A 23,365-nucleotide genomic window follows, 5' to 3' on the forward strand; every position below is an offset into this window, starting at 1 on the left:
TTCTCTTGACTTGTTGCTCGATCAGCACGGCCTTGTGTAACATATGCTCCATGCTGTCATAGTCTTCCAGCTCCATGCGGTCTTGTATGTCCCAGTTGAGCCCGGTAAGAAATCTGGCCATGGTGGCGTCTAAGGGCTCTTCTAAATCAGCTTTGATCATTAAGGTCTCAATCTCCTGGTGATAGTCCTCAACTGACTTAGAAACTTGAAGCAAACGCCTGAGTTTATGGTGTAGATCTCTGTGGTAATGGTCGGGAAAAAAAGCGTCTCCGCATCAGCAGGGAAAGCTCATCCCATGCATCAACTGGTGCCTCACCTGCTCTCCTCCTGCTAGTCACAACTCGATCATACCAGTTAATAGCATAGCCAGTAAACTCAGCAGCAGCAAGTCTAACCTTTTTAATATCAAAAAAATTTTGACAATTAAACACAAGTTCAATTTTTCTTTCCCATTCAAGAAAAGCATCCGGATCATTTTTGCCATCAAAACTTGGAATTTTCAATTTCAAACCACCCAAGCCATCATTGGGTCTTTCATTTCTACCAAAAGGATTGACATCACCTCGGTTTTGATGCCTAGGAACTCTCCTTGGACAGTTGATGGATCGATCATCATCATAAGACTCTTCTCGGATTTCTATGTCGGACCGGCTGTTCCTCCTTGGATGGTCGTCTGGTTCTGGTTCGTGGCTGACTTGGATGGCCCTGAAGTTCATCTAGCCTCTGATGGATTGCCTCCAAACCTGTATTCAACAAGTTAGACATAGAATCATTGAGAGCACACATTTGCAAGTTAGATAATCCGGCATGTGAATTTCCGGGTCGGTTTCTTTCATCTTCACTATCCATGGCTACCTGAAAACTTAAACAAGGTAAAGTTAGATTAAAAACCTCACACACTCAGGTGTTTATCCTTGCCCACACACGTGTTTCACTCAATTTGGTAGTCACACAAGAGAGTTTCCCTCAAAGTTCTAAGAGAACAAACTAGATAACCCAAAATGAGAATCCCAAGTGAAACACCCAAGAGACAAGATAGAAAGATAAGAGATTTAACAAGGGGAATCTGTATTAACCACCTCCAAGGCCGGGTTTCTCCTCGGCCAGCAGGCTTACTCTTCCACCACCAAACCACAATTGAAAACTTTTGATATATTTTCTTTCTTTTCTTTTTTTTTGATTAGATCTTTCTTTCTTTTATTTTAATATATATGGATGGTAAAGCGGGGCCCGGATTCAAAGATAGATAGAAGAAGAATTTCTTTTTTTTTCTGAAGAAAATGATAGATGAGAAAGATGGAATGAAAAGAGATACCGGAAGAGTGGCTCTGATACCACTTGAAGAACCCTAAGGAACGAACACTCAACCGGATCTGATGATATGAACTCGATCTGAAGAGATAGAGAACTGATGGATTGTTTAGTGACACAAAGGGATGCGGAAGACCCAATGATACTACTAGAACTCTCAATGGCCGCTTGATTTGACACACAAGTCCGGCTCAAAGAAAGGGGATTCACTTGGAGATAGCCTCACCAAGGGAACAAGAATGTTCTAATCAAAGAACAAAGAAAGAAATCTCAAAATGAATAAGGAAAATCGATTATCTTATTTCAAGGATGCGTTCTCTTACTTATACAACTTGTAGTCAAAGATAATAAATAAAAATGTATGAAAAAGAGACATAGAAAATAGATAGAAGACCAGATCTAGTCAAAGCACAGAAAATAATGTTGACTGGTCGATTTGAACTCTTCGGCTAATCTTGTCCAGGTTCGGTGTAACTGATAGCACGTCCCGCGGTAAGGAGCAGTACACGGCCGGTACGGTCTTCATGTACGGACGGGTGATTTTCATGGACTGTTCCGGACCAAAAGGTGGCTAAGTCTTTGGACAACCTCAAGAGAGTCTTGCCTTAGAGAGATTTGGCTGATCAAAGTTCATGAACTGATCGAAGTGTCGGATCAGTTCATCAGAACGATCGCCGGTTCGGCCGAGACGGCTTAAGAGAGAGAGACCGTGGTCAAATTTGGATTCCACTCGATCAACTTCACTTCTGACTTGACCGATGGACTTAGCATGACGAACAGGACGGGAAAGGCGAACTTCTGTACGGTTGATTTGGCCATCTGGTCGTGGGTTATCCTGAAGCTCCAATCCGAACGAGTGTGGGTCAAGACGATACACGGCTCGAGCAGTCTTTTCGGCCCGATCGATGGACTGAACCTCAGTTGCGTTGTTCCGGACGTTCTGATCTGATTCCATGGACTGATCCTCGGACTGGGGCACATCACCCTTCCCGTGGACTGTTCGGTGATTTTGGCCCACGTGGGCTGTCTGGTCAGTACATGCAGGACGTCCGTGGGTGTCCGCCAGCACACACAGGACGTCCATGGCTGTCCGTGTGTGTCCGTCTGTGTCCGTCAGCACACACATGACGTCCGTTGTAAGACCCGATCCCGGCCGACTAGGCCGCGGTCGATGCCACACGTCGCTCAGTCCATACCCGGACCGAACCTCTAAAAATTTTGCCCTTTATTTAAAATATCGCCCATTGGCGAGGGCTAACTCAGATCCTAGCTCAAGACTACCTTAGTCATTCCCTAGCTAGATCCTTTCAACTTATGCACAGCGGAATAGTATCTACTTAACCATTGGTCTATAACCAATATAATACTTGTCTGGTCGAATCACCTCGGCTAATGGTTAGTATACTCAACTACCAGCTAGCTCCAAGGTCAATCCCGAACCCAAATCAAGGCATACAAATCTGAGGTTCCATTCCCCTAACCATTCTATCTAGATCTATGCAACATTGCTAGATCATACCTTTGCCACACCCAAGGAGCTTGTTAGCTCATCGGCCCAGCTACTCTAGCTGAATGAACTCATAAACCAGCTGATCGAGCTGTCACACTCGAACTGAGCTAGGACCGAGCTATGGCCAGCTGCCATATACTGCGTCCAGCTCCTTTACACACAAAAACAACTCCCTTAGGTACTTAGTCATTCAGCCAACCATCCCCACAGACATAAGTAACCCTTGAGAAGTCTTCAAACAGCTAAGGACATGCATCTGGCCCTTACCGGCTCATGCACTGTCCCACATCCTTTTGCCTTATCAACTTATGATACCAAGTCCAGCTCATGGACTAACAATACCCATCAGATCCTGAGTCAATCAACCAACCACCCCACATGACTCAGAACTGATGAGTCTTCATACTTCCTAATCAGTCATGGAACCATGTCCCACTGAACCTGATTAGTGTTGCTCTTACCACCGGTGCATCCTTCGACCAATCAGATCAGACACCTTGATCCATCATCCAAGGATCAGGTCGTCCATCCTTGCCCATGATCAGATCACACACGGCCTGCCTTACCAACACCAAGGTTGATAACCAGCAATTCCTTATGATCAATATCATAAGTGACAATATGTTCCAGCACACAAACATATGATCAGATATCCTAACACAAGGATCTGACCCCAATATGCCCTCAGGTGCAATTTTGACCCCAAGCAAACCTGCTCCAAAAATCAATTAAAATTCATGACAGTTCATGATAAATCATAACTAAGAGAATGGTCCAATCAGATTTCCCAGAACCGGCCTCCATCCCATAGATCTCGGCCAAGATCAGCCGAACCGGCCCAAGGGACCATCTCTAAATCAATCAGATAAAAATCCCCAAATACCATGATAATTCATGATAATTCACCACTAAGAGGATTCCAAAGTCAGATCGCCATAAATCCATCAGGAAGTAGGAGATCCAGACTTAGCTGCCAAACCAAGGCCATGGAGGGTTCTTCTGAACCGGCCAAGCCATGGTTCAGTGCTACTATGTCTAATCATCAATCTCAATCATAAGAAGAAGGAATAATATGATTAATAATCATAAAACAGAGTAAGGTGTAACTGCAGGACCAGATCTGCCCATAGTGTACCAGACTATGTCAAATGGTCTGCAGTCCCCACCTGTTACCTCATCAGGGGCGTCCATGCTCCTCCTAGCACGCCTTCATCAAACCCTTATCACATACTCCCAGTATTGATAAGATCTAACCATGGTTCGTGCCCATCCCTCCTTCCATGGAACTTCCATGAAACCAGTTTCTATACTGCCTCCATCTTCAAGGCTGTTCATGCCTTTGAGAGTGGAGTCAAGCCTTCCCCCTTCTCTCCCAACCAATTGCGTGTGTTCCCAAGACACAGAGGAAGCCTTAGACATGATCATCCATGATCAATCACCATCCAAAGGTCGTGCATCACTTCCCTCTTTGTTTCCCATGAAACTGCTTTCCACACCAATCTCCCTTTAAGGCTGCATTGGCCCTTGGGAATGGATTCCGGCCAACTCCCTCCTTTCCTCACCATTTGCGTGTGTTCACAGGCTCCAGATAAGGCTTTGGGTGTTGTTAACAATGATCAAAACCGTTCAGAGGGTCGTTCTCAACTTCCCCCTTGATCTGCCCCAAAACTGTCTCTTTATGGCCTTCACACCACCATGGGTCTTGGATTGGGAATCCAACCAACTCTCTGTATTTTTTCTCTGGATTCTTTGTGTTTCAGGGCCTTCCTTATATAGGAGAAGGGGTGGTTACTTCTTAACCATTGCATCCCTTCGGTATCATTTCTGGCCATTGATTTAATCAATGGTACAGATTGCACCCTTTCGCCTATGGCAGTTACCACACGCCCTGGAACTGCCAAACCACTCCTGGACAAGTCCAAACAAGGCCCAGACTGATTGCCCACGCCCATGACCCAACCACAAGAGCCCTCCAGCCCATTGGTACACATGGGTCATCCACATGGCCTGGTCACTGTCCCGACCCGAACCAACTGCCCAAGACTCGAACACTCAGTCCAGCTGAGTTGAGCTGATCCCCAGCTGATACAGCTGAGTGAGCTAGACCATCCAGCTCAGGGAGCTGACCTACACTTCAGTGAGCTACACCGAGCTGCACTACACTTCACCTAGCTGGTCGAGCTTGCTTACTGCATCGCCCAGCTGTTATACACTGTGTCCAGCTTGCTTCCTTTATCTTCTTCAATCCTTCTAAGTCCCTTGGTCAATTTCCAGACCTAGACTTAGTTTTCCCATGATCCATTCTGATCACTCACTTCATCGAGCTTCACCTGGATCTTGTCCAGCTACCAGCTCGCTTGTCCAGCTCCTTTGAGCTTGTCTCCTTCTTGGATTAGCTATGCCTTAGCTCCCTGATGCCCTTAACCTTACCTTCAGGCCATGATATACTTGTCTTTAGGTCATATGACCTGAATGGTGCGTTTCCTCGCACCGCAGTCCGTCCGGACGATCCTATCCAGGATCGGGGACATGACAAGTCTCCCCACTTACGAAGGATTCGTCCTCGAATCCAGTGGTGTTAACCTCTTGTCTCATGACAAAGGTTCCATCCGAACTCCTTTGTACCCGGAACATGGAGCATGCTCGATTGGTTCTTTCTAATCAATTCGTTGCATCTCCCACCTTGTTCCTTCTCACTGACCACCTCTTGGTCATCATATACACAACAAGTCTCCCCCACTTGATAGATATTTAACCCAAAATCTTATCAAGTGGTCCATCAAGCACCCATACAAAGACATGACTTGTGTCACTGACCCAACTCTCCAGGTTGCGTTCGTAGTAGACACCAAGTCCATGTAGAACGCTCTAGTTCCATGACCAGATCAAATTCAGTACCTAGGAACATACTGAGTACTCAAGTCTTAGTAGATTCAACCAATCTCCAAGCCACTCGATGCACCAGCCAAGTCCTAGCGAACATGTTCCAATCTTTAGGCTGGTCACTCTACCATGAGTCCTAACAGATTGTTCTGTTCCCTTAAGTCCTTCCTGGACAATAAGGTTTATGATTCCAGCAATTCATCAATCCTGGGTAAAGGGTACTTGTTCTTCCCAGTCACCCTGTTCAAACCCCTATCATCAATGCACAACCTAAAGCTACCATCCTTTTTCTTAACAAATAGGACTGGTGCTGTCATGTCCCCGATCCTAGATAGGATCGCCCGGATGGGCCATGGTGCAGGGAGACGCACCAGTCAGGTCATTAGACCTTGAGACAAGCGTATCATGGTCCTGAATGAAGGTTAAGGGCATCAGTCAGCTGAGACTTAACCAGGATACGATGGAAACAAGGGTAAAGGAGTTGAGTGAGTGTTTAGGCAGCTGGACGAGTGTTGGTTTGAGTTCAATCAGCTCGGTTCAGCTGGTATTCAGTTCACCATGATCTGTTCAGCTCACAGGAGCTGGTGGACTAGCTCACTCAGCTGGGAACAGCTGGAGGTCAGCTCAATCCGGTGAACGGTGCGTTCTGGTTCGGATCAGTGTGGACGAGTCCGGGACGGTTACTGGGCGAGCCGATGGTCCGGGTGCAGGACGGTTCGACCAAATTGGTCTTAGGCTTGGGACAGGGAGTGGGCAAGCTTCCAGAGTGTGAGCTGAGGCTCAGTGATCGATTTGTCAAAGGAAGAAAAGGGGAGAAACCGCCAATGGGCGGTTATGGGACGGTTTTGGGAAGAAGGGATGTGATTTTGGGTAACTGTTCGCCCAGGCGGTTGGGGACAGTTTAAGTCGTCCTCTCTCTCTCATTTCTGCCATTCTGGTCGATTTTTACTCACTTTCACACAGAGAGAAACACAGAGAAAATTCAAGAGAGAAAGAGAGACACAAACCTTGGATTGGCCGATTTGATCCAAGAGATTGTTCTTGAGTGTTCCTGGTGTGTTTGGGCGTGTGATCAAGAGGATGGATTTGAGGCAGAAAGACAAGGAGAAGGCAAAGGAGAAAGAGAAGGAAGTCGCCCCTGGAGACCGAACTCCTAAGGTGAGAGGTGTGGCCAAGAGTAACCGGACAAGGCCGCGGATGATGGCCGTGTGAGTCTGGCCGGTTTGGATCGATTGGCCACTCCTTACTCTGACTTCTTCTACTCTGTTTTCTTCATATATATTGTACTATCGATTGTTTTATGATATTACAGGGAAGGATCTATCGATCTTAAGGCCTTGGCCTGATCAAATCCCCATGAAAGCCCCTTGTTCTTGTGTGGGCTGTTCATGGCCGAGATCACTATGATCTGAGCCGGTTCTTTTGAATCTGATTATGGGAATATTTTTCTTCTGAATTGTCATGATTTATCATGAATTTTATTTGGTATTTGGATCTCTTTTTAAAGGGGTCAGATTTGACATTTTTGATGATTGTTCTTGACTAGATTGGATCCGACCATGCAATGTGAACTGATTCTTGTTTTGTAATCTAACCTTGTGATTGTGTGTTTGTTTGTGTTGGATCCAGGACCAGAAATGGACCGTGGTAAGGGAAAAGCACCATGAGGACCGCGGCCATGGGAAGATGTGTGGTGATTGGGTTGATTCTGAAAATTGTGTAATTATTGTAGCCTATTGTGCAACTTGTGAACTTATGCGATTCTAGTGTGTGATCTATTTATTAGGATGATGAATGATGTATGAACCTTGGTTATTATCTATGAAATATCTATTTGCCCTAGTCGATGTTGGATTGTTTAAGTGTGAATGTTGGAACCTCAAAACTCTGAAAAAGACTTAGAATTATTTAACACTTGAACTTGAATATGTAAATGAAACTGGTTGCATTGTTTGGTGAGGCCGCGGTCTGGTTGGATTGGGGAATCCAGGATCGGGTCTTACAAGTTGGTATCAGAGCATTCTTGATTCTAGGATTTGTTGGGTTATCCTAGCTCACCACACACTTGGCCGTTTGGACTCATGGTGAGATAGTTGGGTTCTAAGTAATCTTTTGTACTGATTAACTTAGGAGTGATTGAGGTTTGTGTGTTCAGTTGTGGACTAACCTTTTGTTTGTGTTTGTAACTCCTAAGGGTACAAGAAGGTATAAATCTCGGAAAGGAAAGGAGGCAACTGGAGCGTCTGGAGCAGTGGGGCAGGATGGTGCTGAACAGACCGGAGTGTTACCAGCTGGAACCATTCCAACCACAGTGCTACCCGCTCTGGTGGAGCAGGTGGACAATGCAACCGGACTTCCAGTGGGTCCAACTCTTCCTACTGAGGTTAATGAAACTAATGTGGACGAGCAGCAAGAGCAAGTCCATGGAGACGATACTGGGTCGTCCAACGTTGGTGCTGGGAGTGGCCAGAATGTTGATGCAAACAATGTTCGGGTCACTGGTGCCGAGGAGGTCATTGAGCCGACCATAAGGGGCTTGGTGGAGGCTATGCAGATCATGGGAGCTCAGATAGCCTCCTTGACACAGGCGTTCACACCATTGGTGAACTCGTCCGTGGGACAGGCTAATCCCCGGTTCGGGTTGCTGCTGGAGTGGCTGATGTTGGTGCTGGCCGTGTGGCTGAGGTGATTGAGATAGACCCACCGGTCAGGCCAGTGCATGGTATGGACTACCTGAAGGTGCTGGAGCATATCTCCAAGTTGGGAACCAAACACTTTGCTGGAAGTGTTGATCCTATGGAGGCGGACGAGTGGAGAACCAGGTTGGTTTGAAACTTCAAGTCCACACGATGTCCTGAGGATTACCAGAAGGACATAGCAGTACACTTCCTGGAGGGAGATGCACATAATTGGTGGTTAGCTTTGGACAAGCGTACCAATGGTACCATTGAGCACTTTGCTGACTTTGAGGTTGAGTTCAACCATAAGTACTTTCCTGCTGAGGCGTGGGATCGTTTGGAGTCCAAGTTCCTGGACTTGACTCAGGGACGGAGGACTGTTCGTGAGTATGAAGAAGAGTTCAACCGACTCAGGAGGTATGTGGGAAGAGAACTGGAGGATGAGAAGGTTCAAGTCCGAAGGTTCATCCGAGGCCTAAGGGTGGAACTTCGAACCTACTGTTCTGTTTGTAAGTTCCACACGGTTTCTGAGTTGGTTGAGAGGATGGCCTTGCTGGAGACCAACCTCACCGAGGAGGGTAAGCAGAAGCTGAAGAGTGTGGTGGTATCCTCGGGTCAGAGTGGTGACAAGAAGAGGAAGAGGGACTCGACCGAGGAGGGTAAAACCTCAAGTGGTAGGTCAGAGTGCCCTAAGTGTGGTCGATACCACGGTGGAGAGTGCTGGAAGGCCATGGGTGCCTGTACTGGATGTGGTAAGATGGATCACTCAGCCAAGGATTGTCCAAGCCCGTTGGGTGAGTCCAGGACCTGTCACCACTGCGGCCAGAAGGGCCACTACCGCAGGGATTGCCCTAAGTTGCAAGGCAACCAAAGTAAGGGACGTGGAGAGGCTAGCAGGCCAGTCCAGGGACGAGGCCAGACCTCAACACCTCGTGTGTATGAGCTATCCAAGGATGTGGATGGGACTCAGCCTTTCCAAGCGATCACTGGTAACATTCTAGACTACTACTTTTACAATTCCAGTAGAATTGCATGGTATGGAACCTAGGATGGATAGATATACTTTGATGGGTCTTGTGTAGGGACCTTAAGTATTGGTGGTGTGGAAACACACACATTATTTGATACTGGAGCTACACATAGTTTTGTGAGTCCAAGTATGATAGGAAAAGGTTTGTTCCAGTATGGAACATGGGATGGTCCTGAACGAGTGAGTGCGGCCGGAGGGCAAGTTATGAACTCACTCGGTCTGGTTAAGGACATCCCTGTGGTGATCTTGGATAGGCCGATGCCTATAGATCTGATTGTTGTCCCCCTCAAGCATCATGAAGTGATCTTGGGCATGGACTGGTTGGGAAAGTATCGGGCAACTCTAGATTGTCACCGGGGAAGGGTGCAACTTGAGAACGAGTTTGGACCCCCGATTAAGTACCAAGGAATCAAGCCAACCTCTTGTAGTTTGGTGGTTTCAGCAGTCCAAGTAGAACGGATGCTTGGAAATGGTTGTGAGGCCTTTTTGGCTACCATTTACACTGATGAGGTTGTAGGGGCCTGTGACCCAGAGGGTATACCGTTGGTTCGGGAATTTCAGGATGTGTTTGGGGCACTACAGGGCATTCCCCCTGATAGGGCTGACCCATTCATCATTGAATTGGAACCTGGAACGGCCCCATTATCAAAAAGTCCATATAGAATGGCACCAGCTGAGATGGCAGAGCTGAAGAAGCAACTTGAGGAGTTGCTTGAGAAGGGGTTCATACGCCCTAGTGTATCACCTTGGGGAGCACCAGTCCTATTTGTTAAGAAAAAGGATGGTAGCTTTAGGTTGTGCATTGATTATAGGGGTTTGAACAGGGTGACTGTGAAGAACAAGTACCCTTTACCCAGGATTGATGAGTTGTTGGATCAACTCCGTGGAGCCAAGTGGTTCTCCAAGATTGACCTGGCCTCTGGGTATCATCAGATCCCCATTGCACCAGATGATGTGAGGAAGACAGCGTTCCGAACTAGGTATGGCCACTATGAGTTTGTGGTTATGCCGTTCGGACTGACCAATGCACCTGCTGCATTCATGAAGATGATGAACGGCATCTTCAGGGAATACTTGGACGAGTTTGTGATCATCTTCATTGATGATATACTCGTGTATTCCAAGACAAAGGAGGACCATGAAAGACACCTTAGGGCGGTGTTGGGCCGCCTGAGAGAACAGAAGCTCTTTGCTAAGCTAAGCAAGTGTAGTTTCTGGCAGAAGAGCATTGGGTTCCTTGGACATGTGGTGTCTGATAAAGGAGTCTCAGTGGATCAAGATAAGATCAAATGTATCCAGGAATGGCCACAGCCAAAGAATGCTACGGAAGTTAGAAGCTTCTTAGGGTTGGCTGGTTATTACAGGAAATATGTCAAGGGGTTCTCGAGCATAGCTCAACCTATGACTAAGCTGACAGGCAAGGACGTGAGGTTCACATGGTCTGAGGAGTGTGCGAAAAGTTTTGCAGCACTCAAGAACATGTTGACTAATGCACCTGTCCTGGTGTTGCCTGAGGCTGATCAGCCTTATGTGGTGTATACGGATGCATCCATAACCGGTCTTGGTTGTGTTTTGACACAACATGGGAAGGTGATAGCCTATGCTTCCCGACAGTTAAGGAAGCATGAGGGTAACTATCCGACCCATGATTTGGAGATGGCTGCAGTAGTATTTGCATTAAAGATATGGAGATCATATCTTTATGGTGCCAGGGTGCAAATACTCACAGACCATAAGAGCTTGAAGTACATATTCACTCAGCCTGAGTTAAACTTAAGGCAGAGGAGGTGGATGGAGTTTGTTGCAGATTATGTTCTGGACATAGCTTATCATCCTGGGAAAGCTAACCTAGTGGCTGATGCTTTGAGCCGCAGAAGGGCTGAAGTGTCATCTGAGAGGGAGGCGGATGAACTGGAAGGGATGATCAGGTCCTTGAACCTCAACACCTTGGTTGGTTCAGATGAGCCATTGGGGTTGGAGGCAGTGAACCAGGCCGATCTCCTGACCAGGATCAGGCAAGCACAGGGCCTGGATGAAAATCTAAAGAAGGTAGCCGCCAATGACAAGACCGAGTACCAGACAACTGACAATGGTACCATCTTGGTCAATGGGAGGGTCAGTGTTCCTAATGATAAGGAACTCAAAGAAGAGATTATGAGACAGGCTCATAAGTCTAAGTTTTCAGTTCATCCTGGACTGAACAAGATGTATAGGGATCTGAAAAGGTACTACCATTGGGTGAGGATGAAATCTGATGTTGCAGAGTGGGTGGCTAAGTGTCCCACTTGTCAACTGGTGAAGGCAGAACATCAGGTTCCCAGTGGTCTACTTCAGAACCTACCCATACCAGAATGGAAATGGGATCACATCACAATGGATTTTGTGACTGGGTTTCCCACGACCAGGAATAAGAAAGATGCAGTATGGGTTGTGGTTGATCGGCTAACCAAGTCGGCTCATTTCCTGCCTATCAAGAAAGGGGATGGGGTCGACAGGATTGTGCAAGTGTACCTAGACGAGATAGTGAGGTTGCATGGTGTTCCAGCAAGCATTGTCTCGGACAGGGATCCAAGATTTACATCTTATTTCTGGCAGGCTTTCCAAAAGGCCTTGGGAACCAGAGTGAATATGAGCACATCTTATCATCCTCAAACGGATGGGCAGTCTGAAAGGACAATCCAAACCTTGGAGGATATGCTAAGGGCGTGTGTGTTAGACTGGGGAGAGTCTTGGGAAAAACACTTACCCTTAGTGGAGTTTGCTTACAACAACAGCTTCCATACAAGCATTGGTATGTCGCCATATGAGGCTTTGTATGGTAGGCCGTGCAGGACACCCCTATGCTGGACCCAAGTGGGGGAGCGTAGCATGTTGGGTCCTGAGATTGTAGAACAGACCACTGAGAAGATCAGGATGGTCAAAGAGAAGATGAAAGAGGCGCAGGACCGCCAAAAGAGCTATGCAGACAAGCGTAGGAAACATCTTGAGTTTGAGGTCAATGACCTGGTGTATCTCAAGATGATTACCTTTAAGGGTAGGACCAGGGTTTCTGGACGAAAGAAACTGGATCCTAGGTACTTGGGTCCATTCAGGATCATAGAGAGAGTGGGTGCAGTGGCATACAAGTTGAACTTGCCATCAGCAATGGATGCATACCACAATGTGTTCCATGTATCCCAACTCCGGAAATGCTTGTCTGAACAAGACATTGTCTTGCCCGAGATTCCTGCTGACCTTGGTAAGGACCTGGCTTTGGAAACCTTGCCGGTTCGGATTGTGGATCGGTCAGAGAAAGCTATGAGAAAGAAGACAGTTCCCATGATCAAAGTGGTGTGGGATTACAATGGTAAGGACCTCATCACTTGGGAAACAGAAGCAAAAATGAAAGCTATGTATCCGGATTGGTACATACAATTTCTTCCTGAGGAAACACTTAACATGGATTCGAGGACGAATCCCAAGTTAGTGGGGGAGACTTGTCATGTCCCCGATCCTAGATAGGATCGCCCGGACGGGCCATGGTGCGGGGAGACGCACCAGTCAGGTCATTAGACCTTGAGACAAGCGTATCATGGTCCTGAATGAAGGTTAAGGGCATCAGTCAGCTGAGACTTAACCAGGATACGATGGAAACAAGGGTAAAGGAGTTGAGTGAGTGTTTAGGGAGCTGGATGAGTGTTGGTTTGAGTTCAATCAGCTCGGTTCAGCTGGTATTCAGTTCACCATGATCTGTTCAGCTGACAGGAGCTGGTGGACTAGCTCACTCAGCTGGGAACAGCTGGAGGTCAGCTCAATCCGGTGAACGGTGCGTTCTGGTTCGGATCAGTGTGGACGAGTCCGGGACGGTTACTGGGCGAGCCGATGGTCCGGGTGCAGGACGGTTCGACCAAATTGGACTTAGGCTTGGGACAGGGAGTGGGCAAGCTTCCAGAGTGTGAGCTGAGGCTCAGTGATCGATTTGTCAAAGGAAGAAAAGGGGAGAAACCGCCAATGGGCGGTTATGGGACGGTTATGGGACGGTTTTGGGAAGAAGGGATGTGATTTTTGGTAACTGTTCGCCCAGGCGGTTGGGGACAGTTTAAGTCGTCCTCTCTCTCTCATTTCTGCCATTCTGGTCGATTTTTACTCACTTTCACACAGAGAGAAACACAGAGAAAATTCAAGAGAGAAAGAGAGACACAAACCTTGGATTGGCCGATTTGATCCAAGAGATTGTTCTTGAGTGTTCCTTGTGTTTTGGGCGTGTGATCAAGAGGATGGATTTGAGGCAGAAAGACAAGGAGAAGGCAAAGGAGAAAGAGAAGGAAGTCGCCCCTGGAGACCGAACTCCTAAGGTGAGAGGTGTGGCCAAGAGTAACCGGACAAGGCCGCGGATGATGGCCGTGTGAGTCTGGCCGGTTTGGATCGATTGGCCACTCCTTACTCTGACTTCTTCTACTCTGTTTTCTTCATATATATTGTACTATGGATTGTTTTATGATATTACAGGGAAGGATCTATCGATCTTAAGGCCTTGGCCTGATCAAATCCCCATGAAAGCCCCTTGTTCTTGTGTGGGCTGTTCATGGCCGAGATCACTATGATCTGAGCCGGTTCTTTTGAATCTGATTATGGGAATATTTTTCTTCTGAATTGTCATGATTTATCATGAATTTTATTTGGTATTTGGATCTCTTTTTAAAGGGGTCAGATTTGACATTTTTGATGATTGTTCTTGACTAGATTGGATCCGACCATGCAATGTGAACTGATTCTTGTTTTGTAATCTAACCTTGTGATTGTGTGTTTGTTTGTGTTGGATCCAGGACCAGAAATGGACCGTGGTAAGGGAAAAGCACCATGAGGACCGCGGCCATGGGAAGATGTGTGGTGATTGGGTTGATTCTGAAAATTGTGTAATTATTGTAGCCTATTGTGCAACTTGTGAACTTATGCGATTCTAGTGTGTGATCTATTTATTAGGATGATGAATGATGTATGAACCTTGGTTATTATCTATGAAATATCTATTTGCCCTAGTCGATGTTGGATTGTTTAAGTGTGAATGTTGGAACCTCAAAACTCTGAAAAAGACTTAGAATTATTTAACACTTGAACTTGAATATGTAAATGAAACTGGTTGCATTGTTTGGTGAGGCCGCGGTCTGGTTGGATTGGGGAATCCAGGATCGGGTCTTACAGGTGCTCCCCAAGGTGATACACTAGGGCGTATGAACCCCTTCTCAAGCAAATCCTCAAGTTGCTTCTTCAGCTCTGCCATCTGAGCTGGTGCCATTCTATATGGATTTTTAGATAATGGGGCCGTTCCAGGTTCCAATTCAATGATGAATGGGTCAGCCCTATCAGGGGTAATGCCCTGTAGTGCCCCAAACACATCCTGAAATTCCCGAACCAACGGTATACCCTCTGGGTCACAGGCCCCTACAACCTCATCAGTGTAAATGGTAGCCAAAAAGGCCTCACAACCATTTCCAAGCATCCGTTCTACTTGGACTGCTGAAACCACCAAACTACAAGAGGTTGGCTTGATTCCTTGGTACTTAATCGGGGGTCCAAACTCGTTCTCAAGTTGCACCCTTCCCCGGTGACAATCTAGAGTTGCCTGATACTTTCCCAACCAGTCCATGCCCAAGATCACTTCATGATGCTTGAGGGGGACAACAATCAGATCTATAGGCATCAGCCTATCCAAGATCACCACAGGGATGTCCTTAACAAGACCGAGTGAGTTCATAACTTGCCCTCCGGCCACACTCACTCATTCAGGACCATCCCATGTTCCATACTGGAACAAACCTTTTCCAATAATTCCTGGACTCACAACACTATGTGCAGTTCCAGTATCGAAAAGTACTTAGATGAGTAGGATCTCGGTTTGATCACACATTTGGAAAATGTCCCATACCATTCTCCAAAGCATCACACATCTGTGAACGTCCCATACCATTCACAAAAGTGTTTATAGTATACCTCAATCCTCATCATACTAAGATACTTAACATCGTGTTTCCAATTCCTCTTGGAATTGATCCATTCCATTCACTCAATCTTAAGGAATCCTACCTTGACTTACACTGAGTCCAAGCTGATCCATCTGATCACAAGCCCACTCATGTACTAGCCATGTAGCGTCTCCCTTAGACTAACATGAACATTGCATATGCTCACTTGTTTTGAACGACCACCAAGGGATAACATTTACCTCCAAGAGAGTGCTGCACGTTTCTTTCAACCTAAGCCACTCTCTGGTCCATGTTACTTCCCTTGTCCAGGTCGTCCATACAAAGATCTTGCATTGCGTCCATCATCCAATCCGTCTACTATTCCCAAATAACTAGATAAACTAACCTTTATGTTTTCAGGGTCTTGCCGTGGAAGAGTGTATCTTGGCTAAGCCGGCTCATCTTGGAACTTCCCCGTTCACAAGCATGAAACCAATCTTACCTCAACTCTCGCTTGGCTCACCACAGCTAAGGTTCCAAGTCATCATAGTTTTCAGAAATAATTTCGGTTTGGAACTCAACATCCTTGAGCACTGTCCGTAACTGGATCAAGCATGCTCTGATACCAACTTGTAAGACCCGATCCCGGCCGACTAGGCCGCGGTCGATGCCTCACGTCGCTCAGTCCATACCCAGACCGAACCTCTAAAAATTTTGCCCTTTATTTAAAATATCGCCCATTGGCGAGGGCTAACTCAGATCCTAGCTCAAGACTACCTTAGTCATTCCCTAGCTAGATCCTTTCAACTTATGCACAGTGGAATAGTATCTACTTAACCATTGGTCTATAACCAATATAATACTTGTCTGGTCGAATCACCTCGGCTAATGGTTAGTATACTCAACTACCAGCTAGCTCCAAGGTCAATCCCGAACCCAAATCAAGGCATACAAATCTGAGGTTCCATTCCCCTAACCATTCTATCTAGATCTATGCAACATTGCTAGATCATACCTTTGCCACACCCACAGAACTTGTTAGCTCATCGGCCCAACTACTCTAGCTGAATGAACTCATAAACCAGCTGATCGAGCTGTCACACTCGAACTGAGCTAGGACCGAGCTATGGCCAGCTGCCATATACTGCGTCCAGCTCCTTTACACACACAAAACAACTCCCTTAGGTACTTAGTCATTCAGCCAACCATCCCCACAGACATAAGTAACCCTTGAGAAGTATTCAAACAGCTAAGGACATGCATCTGGCCCTTACCGGCTCATGCACTGTCCCACATCCTTTTGCCTTATCAACTTATGATACCAAGTCCAGCTCATGGACTAACAATACCCATCAGATCCTGAGTCAATCAACCAACCACCCCACATGACTCAGAACTTATGAGTCTTCATACTTCCTAATCAGTCATGGAACCATGTCCCACTGAACCTGATTAGTGTTGCTCTTACCACCGGTGCATCCTTCGACCAATCAGATCAGACACCTTGATCTATCATCCAAGGATCAGGTCGTCCATCCTTGCCCATGATCAGATCACACACGGCCTGCCTTACCAACACCAAGGTTGATAACCAGCAATTCCTTATGATCAATATCATAAGTGACAATATGTTCCAGCACACAAACATATGATCAGATATCCTAACACAAGGATCTGACCCCAATATGCCCTCAGGTGCAATTTCGACCCCAAGCAAACCTGCTCCAAAAATCAATTAAAATTCATGACAGTTCATGATAAATCATAACTAAGAGAATGGTCCAATCAGATTTCCCAGAACCGGCCTCCATCCCATAGATCTCGGCCAAGATCAGCCGAACCGGCCCAAGGGACCATCTCTAAATCAATCAGATAAAAATCCCCAAATACCATGATAATTCATGATAATTCACCACTAAGAAGATTCCAAAGTCAGATCGCCATAAATCCATCAGGAAGTAGGAGATCCAGACTTAGCTGCCAAACCAAGGCCATGGAGGGTTCTTCTGAACCGGCCAGGCCATGGTTCAGTGCTACTATGTCTAATCATCAATCTCAATCATAAGAAGAATGAATAATATGATTAATAATCATAAAACAGAGTAAGGTGTAATTGCAGGACCAGATCTGCCCATAGTGTACCAGACTATGTCAAATGGTATGCAGTCCCCACCTGTTACCTCATCAGGGGCGTCCATGCTCCTCCTAGCAAGCCTTCATCAAACCCATATCACATACTCGCAGTATTGATAAGATCTAACCATGGTTCGTGCCCATCCCTCCTTCCATGGAACTTCCATGAAACCAGTTTCTATACTGCATCCATCTTCAAGGCTGTTCATGCCTTTGAGAGTGGAGTCAAGCCTTCCCCCTTCTCTCTTAACCAATTGCGTGTGTTCCCAAGACACAGAGGAAGCCTTAGACATGATCATCCATGATCAGTCACCATCCAAAGGTCGTACATCACTTCCCTCTTTGTTTCCCATGGAACTGCTTTCCATACCAATCTCCCTTTAAGGCTGCATTGGCCCTTGGGAATGGATTCCGGCCAACTCCCTCCTTTCCTCACCATTTGCGTGTGTTCACAGGCTCCAGATAAGGCTTTGGGTGTTGTTAACAATGATCAAAACCGTTCAGAGGGTCGTTCTCAACTTCCCCCTTGATCTGCCCCAAAACTGTCTCTTTATGGCCTTCACACCACCATGGGTCTTGGATTGGGAATCCGACCAACTTTCTGTATTTTTTTCTCTGGATTCTTTGGGTTTCAGGGTGTAGAAGGACGCCCTGGCGTGCCTGCAAAGGCACGGACTTGCCTTCCTTATATAGGAGAAGGGGTGGTTACTTCTTAACCATTGCATCCCTTCGGTATCATTTCTGGCCATTGATTATATCAATGGTACAGATTGCACCCTTTCGCTTATGGCAGTTACCACACGCCCTGGAACTGCCAAACCAATCCTGGACAAGTCCAAACAAGGCCCAGACTGATTGCCCACGCCCATGACCCAACCACAAGAGCCCTCCAGCCCATTGGTACACATGGGTCATCCACATGGCCTGGTCACTGTCCCGACCCGAACCAACTGCCCAAGACTCGAACACTCAGTCCAGATGAGTTGAGCTGATCCCCAGCTGATACAGCTGAGTTAGCTAGACCATCCAGCTCAGGGAGCTGACCTACAGTTCAGTGAGCTACACCGAGCTGCACTACACTTCACCTAGCTGGTCGAGCTTGCTTACTGCATCGCCCAGCTGTTATACACTGTGTCCAGCTTGCTTCCTTTATCTTCTTCAATCCTTCTAAGTCCCTTGGTCAATTTCCAGACCTAGACTTAGTTTTCCCATGATCCATTCTGATCACTCACTTCATCGAGCCTCACCTGGATCTTGTCCAGCTACTAGCTCGCTTGTCCAGCTCCTTTGAGCTTGTCTCCTTCTTGGATTAGCTATGCCTTAGCTCCCTGATGCCCTTAACCTTACCTTCAGGCCATGATATACTTGTATTTAGGTCATATGACCTGAAGGGTGCGTTTCCTCGCACCACAGTCTGTCCAGACGATCCTATCCAGGATCGGGGACATGACATCTGTGTCTGTCCATCAGTTCACATATCAGCACATTGGTTCTTGGACTCTGCACGATGGCCCTTCCTATGGACTCTTTGGGTGATTTTGGCCCATGTGGGCTGTCTGTTCAATACACACAGGACGTCCGTGGGTGTCTGCCAGCACACACAGGACATTCGTGGCTGTCCGTCAGCACACACAGGACATCCGTGGCTGTCCGTGTGTGTCCATTGGTGTCTGTGGGTGTCCGCCAGCACACGCAGGACGTTCGTGGCTATCAGTGGCTGTCCGTCAGCACAGACAGGACGTCCATCTGTGTCTGTCAGTACAAACAGGATGTCCGTGTGTGTCTGCGTGTGGCGGTCAGCACACACAAGACGTATGTGGCTGTCCATCAGTACACATATCAGCACGTTGGTCCTTGGACTCAGCACGCTGGCCCTTACGTGGACTGTTCGGGTGATTTTGGCCCACGTGGGCTGTCTGTGGCTGTCCGCCAGCACACATAGGACGTCTGTGACTGTCCGTGTGTGTCTGTGTGTGTCCGTCAGCACACACAGGACGTCCGTGGGTGTCCGTCAGCACACACAGGACGTCCGTGTGTGTCCGTCAGCACACACAGGACGTCTGCGGCTGTCCATGTGTGTCCGTGTGTGTCCGTCAGCACACACAGGATGACCGTGGCTGTCCATCAGTACACATATCATCACTTTTGTACTTGGACTCAGCACCCTGGCCCTTCCCGTGGACTGTTTGGGTGATTTTGGCCCACGTGGGCTGTCAGTTCAGTACACAAAGGACGTCCGTGGGTGTCCGCCAGCACACACAGGAAGTCCATGGGTGTTCATGGCTATCCATCAGCACACACAGGACGCCCATGGCTATCCATCAGTACACATATCAGCACGCTGGCCCTTCCCGTGGACTGTTCGGGTGATTTTGGCCCATGTGGGCTGTCTGGTCAGTACGCACAGGACGTCCGTGGCTGTCCATGTGTGTCCGTCTGTGTCCGTCAGCACAAATAGGACGTCCGTGTCTATCCATCAGTTCACATATCAGCATGTTGGTTTGTGGACTCCGCATGATGGCCCTTCCCGAGGACTGTTTGGGTGATTTTGGCCCACGTGGGCAGTCTGTTCAGTAAACACAGGACGTCCGTGGGTGTCCGCCAGCACACACAGGACGTCCGTGGCTGTCCGTGGCTGTCCGTCAGCACACACAGGACGTCCGTGGCTGTCCGTGTGTGTCCGTGTGTGTCTGTGGGTGTCCGCCAGCACACATGACGTTTGTGGCTGTCAGTGGCTGTCTGTCAGCACACACAGGACGTCCATGTGTATCCGTCAGCACACACAGGACGTCCATGTGTGTCCGTCAGCACACACAGGACGTCCATGTGTGTCTGTCAGCACACACAGGACGTCCATCAGTACACATATCAGCACGCTGGCCCTTCCCGTGGACTGTTCGGGTGATTTTGGCCCAAGTGGGCTGTCTGTTCAGTACAAAAAGGACATACGTGGGTGTACGTCAGCACACACAGGACGTCCGTGGGTGTCCGTCAGCACACACATGACGTCCGTGGCTGTCCGTGTCTGTCCGTGTGTGTCCGTCAGCACACACAGGACGTCTGTGGCTGTCCATCAGTACACATATCAGCACGTTGGTCCTTGGACTCAGCACGCTGGCCCTTCCCGTGGACTGTTTGGGTGATTTTGGCCCACGTGGGCTGTCTGTTCAGTACACACAGGACGTTCGTGGGTGTCCATCAGCACACACAAGACATCTGTGTGTGTCTGTCAGCACACACCGGACGTCCAGGGCTGTCCGTGTGTGTCCGTCAGCACACACAGGACGTCTGTGACTGTCCTTCAGTACACATATCAGCACGTTGATCCTTGGACTCAGCACGCTGACCCTTCCCGTGGACTGCTTGGGTTATTTTAGCCCACATTGGCTGTCTGTTCAGTACACACAGGACGTGCGTGGGTGTCCATCAGCACACACATGACATCCGGGGCTGTCCGTGTGTGTCCGTCAGCACACATAGGACATCCGGGGCTGTCCGTGTGTGTCTCTGTGTGTCCATCAGCAAACACAGGACGTCCGTGGCTGTCTATCAGTACACATATCAGCACATTGGTCGTTGGACTCAGCACGCTGACCCTTACCACAACTACCACTACGGAGCACGGCAATTCTGTTGATCTGTCTGGGATGTCGTTGGTATCGAGATCCATTGTTTGAGTCCGGCTTTAAGGAAAGTAGTGGTGTCAGCATTCCGTGTGGATCGGATGCTTAGACGGGATTGTGAAGTATTTATTTGACCACAATTACCACTATGGAGCGCGGCAAAATCTGTTGATCTGAAAGATCTGTTTGAGGACCCGTTGGTGTCCGAGTTTCCAGATGTGTTCCGTTCGCTACAGAGTGTTCCCTCTGGTAGGTCGGATCCATTTATCATGGAACTGGAACCAGGGACAGAACCACTGTCCTAGAGTTCATTTCTGTCGGCTCCGGCCGAGATGGCAGAGCCAAAGTTGACCACGTCCGAGAGAGGACCATGGTTGGAGTACAACCAAGTCGGAGTTTGACCAAAGGTTGAGAATGATCAAGTCCAGTAAAGGATGAGGATCTGGCCACGACCTATTCGGAGATGGACCTTTGGTCGGGGTGAAACGGTCAAGTCTGTGAGTGGACCAGGACCAGAGTAAGATCGAGTCCAAGAAAGGACGAGGATCGAATTATGACAAAGTCCAGTGAAGGACAGAAGTCAAGTCTGAGGCGTTTTTAGTCTGGAGGGACTAAGATCGCAATGTGGCCAAGCCTTAAAAGGTTGTATCCGGTTAAGGGGATGATCCAGTACGTTGTGGCTGAGGTCATGAACCTTATTGTCCATGAAGGACAAAAGAACCATAACAATCTGTTAGGACTCGTTGTAGGACGAGCAGCCTAAAGATTGGAACAAGTTCGTGAGGACTTGACTGGTACATCGAGTGGTGTGGGGATTTGCCAAATCTACTAAGGCTCGAGTATGCAGCAAGTTCCTAAGGACTGATTATGATATAGTCTTGGACTATGATCAGAGAAAGAATAAAATCTGAAGAAGAAGCTATTCAAAGGAAAGACATAGACTTGTTGGATACTAGGACCGCAACCTGGAGAGTTCGGCCAGTGACACAAGGAATTTCTTTGGAAGGATTTTCAAGTATCACTTGAATGGGTGCTTGATGGACCCTCGACTATGGTCGAAGTAGACAAGTAAGGGTGCCATCAGCAAAACCAGAAAGGACCATTTGATAGGATTTTTGTGGTTAAATCCTTATCAAGTGGGGGAGACTTGTAAAACGATGGTCAAAGGAATTTGATCATCAAAGTGGTCAATTAGTGGTTTTGAATCAAGTTTGTTCTATTCTCTGATCAAGCCTAGAATAAGTTCGGTTGGACTATTTTGTCTTGGGACAAGGTATAATCATCACCGGATTCGAGGACGAATCCATTAAAAGTGGGGGAGACTTGTCACGCCCCCAATCCTGGAAAGGATTGTCAGGACGCCCATGGTTCGAGGAAACGTACCAGCCAGTCATAGGACATCAAGGCAAGCGTTCAATGGTCGAAAAAGAAGGTTAAGAACATAAGGAAACTTAGACTTAACCTTATATAAGCTAAGAGACAGCTAGGACGAGTAAGACGGTAACTGGAAGAAGTAGACGAGTAGCTCGACCAGCTCAACGAAGCTAGGTTTAGTTCACTCCAGCTCAGTCCCTACTAAGTCAGCTCCACTAGCTGGACTACTAGCTCACTCATCTGAGACAGCTGAAAGTCAGCTCATCTCAGCTAGACGGACTGTTCGGGCTTTAGGCCGATGGTACGGGTCCGGGTCAGTGGCGGGCTGTGAGGTCCGGCCATGAGGCCATGTTCTGTTGGGTCTTTGGACAAGGCCGTGGGCTAAGTCCAGGAGGCTTGGGGCGTGTGTTGGTCTTATGACCGACCCCAAACCCAATCAGAAAGGGTGATGGGATGCAAGTGGCCTAGAGGGCACAACCCTTGGCCGATGGTGCCTGTTCGCTAGCAAGTCGTGCCTGTTCGTGGGGCAAGACTTACCCCCTCGTTTTCTATAAATATGGGGCCTCTCCTGTTGGTTTCATTATCCAATTCGAGAGTAAAATGCTAATAGAAAAACGTAGAGAGAGAGAGAGAGAGAGAGAGTACCGGCCAAGAGATCGGCTGGAAAAGGGCCGGTCGTGGTGGTTTTGTATCTCCGGAAAGGAGAACGTTTTAGGAGAGAGGAGGCCGTGTGGTTATTAATACCCAAGGCATAGAGAAAGGTCTGGAGAAGGACTCCAAAGCCGTGGTTCAGTCAGATAGGGTCAGTGGGGTAACCACCGACTCATCGGCTAAGACAATCGGACAGTCCGAACCGGTCTAGCCATGGGCGTTTGGATTGT

This window comes from Brassica napus, unplaced genomic scaffold (genome assembly GCF_020379485.1).
Source record: "Brassica napus cultivar Da-Ae unplaced genomic scaffold, Da-Ae ScsIHWf_1200;HRSCAF=1717, whole genome shotgun sequence".
Taxonomy (NCBI): Eukaryota; Viridiplantae; Streptophyta; class Magnoliopsida; order Brassicales; family Brassicaceae; genus Brassica; species Brassica napus.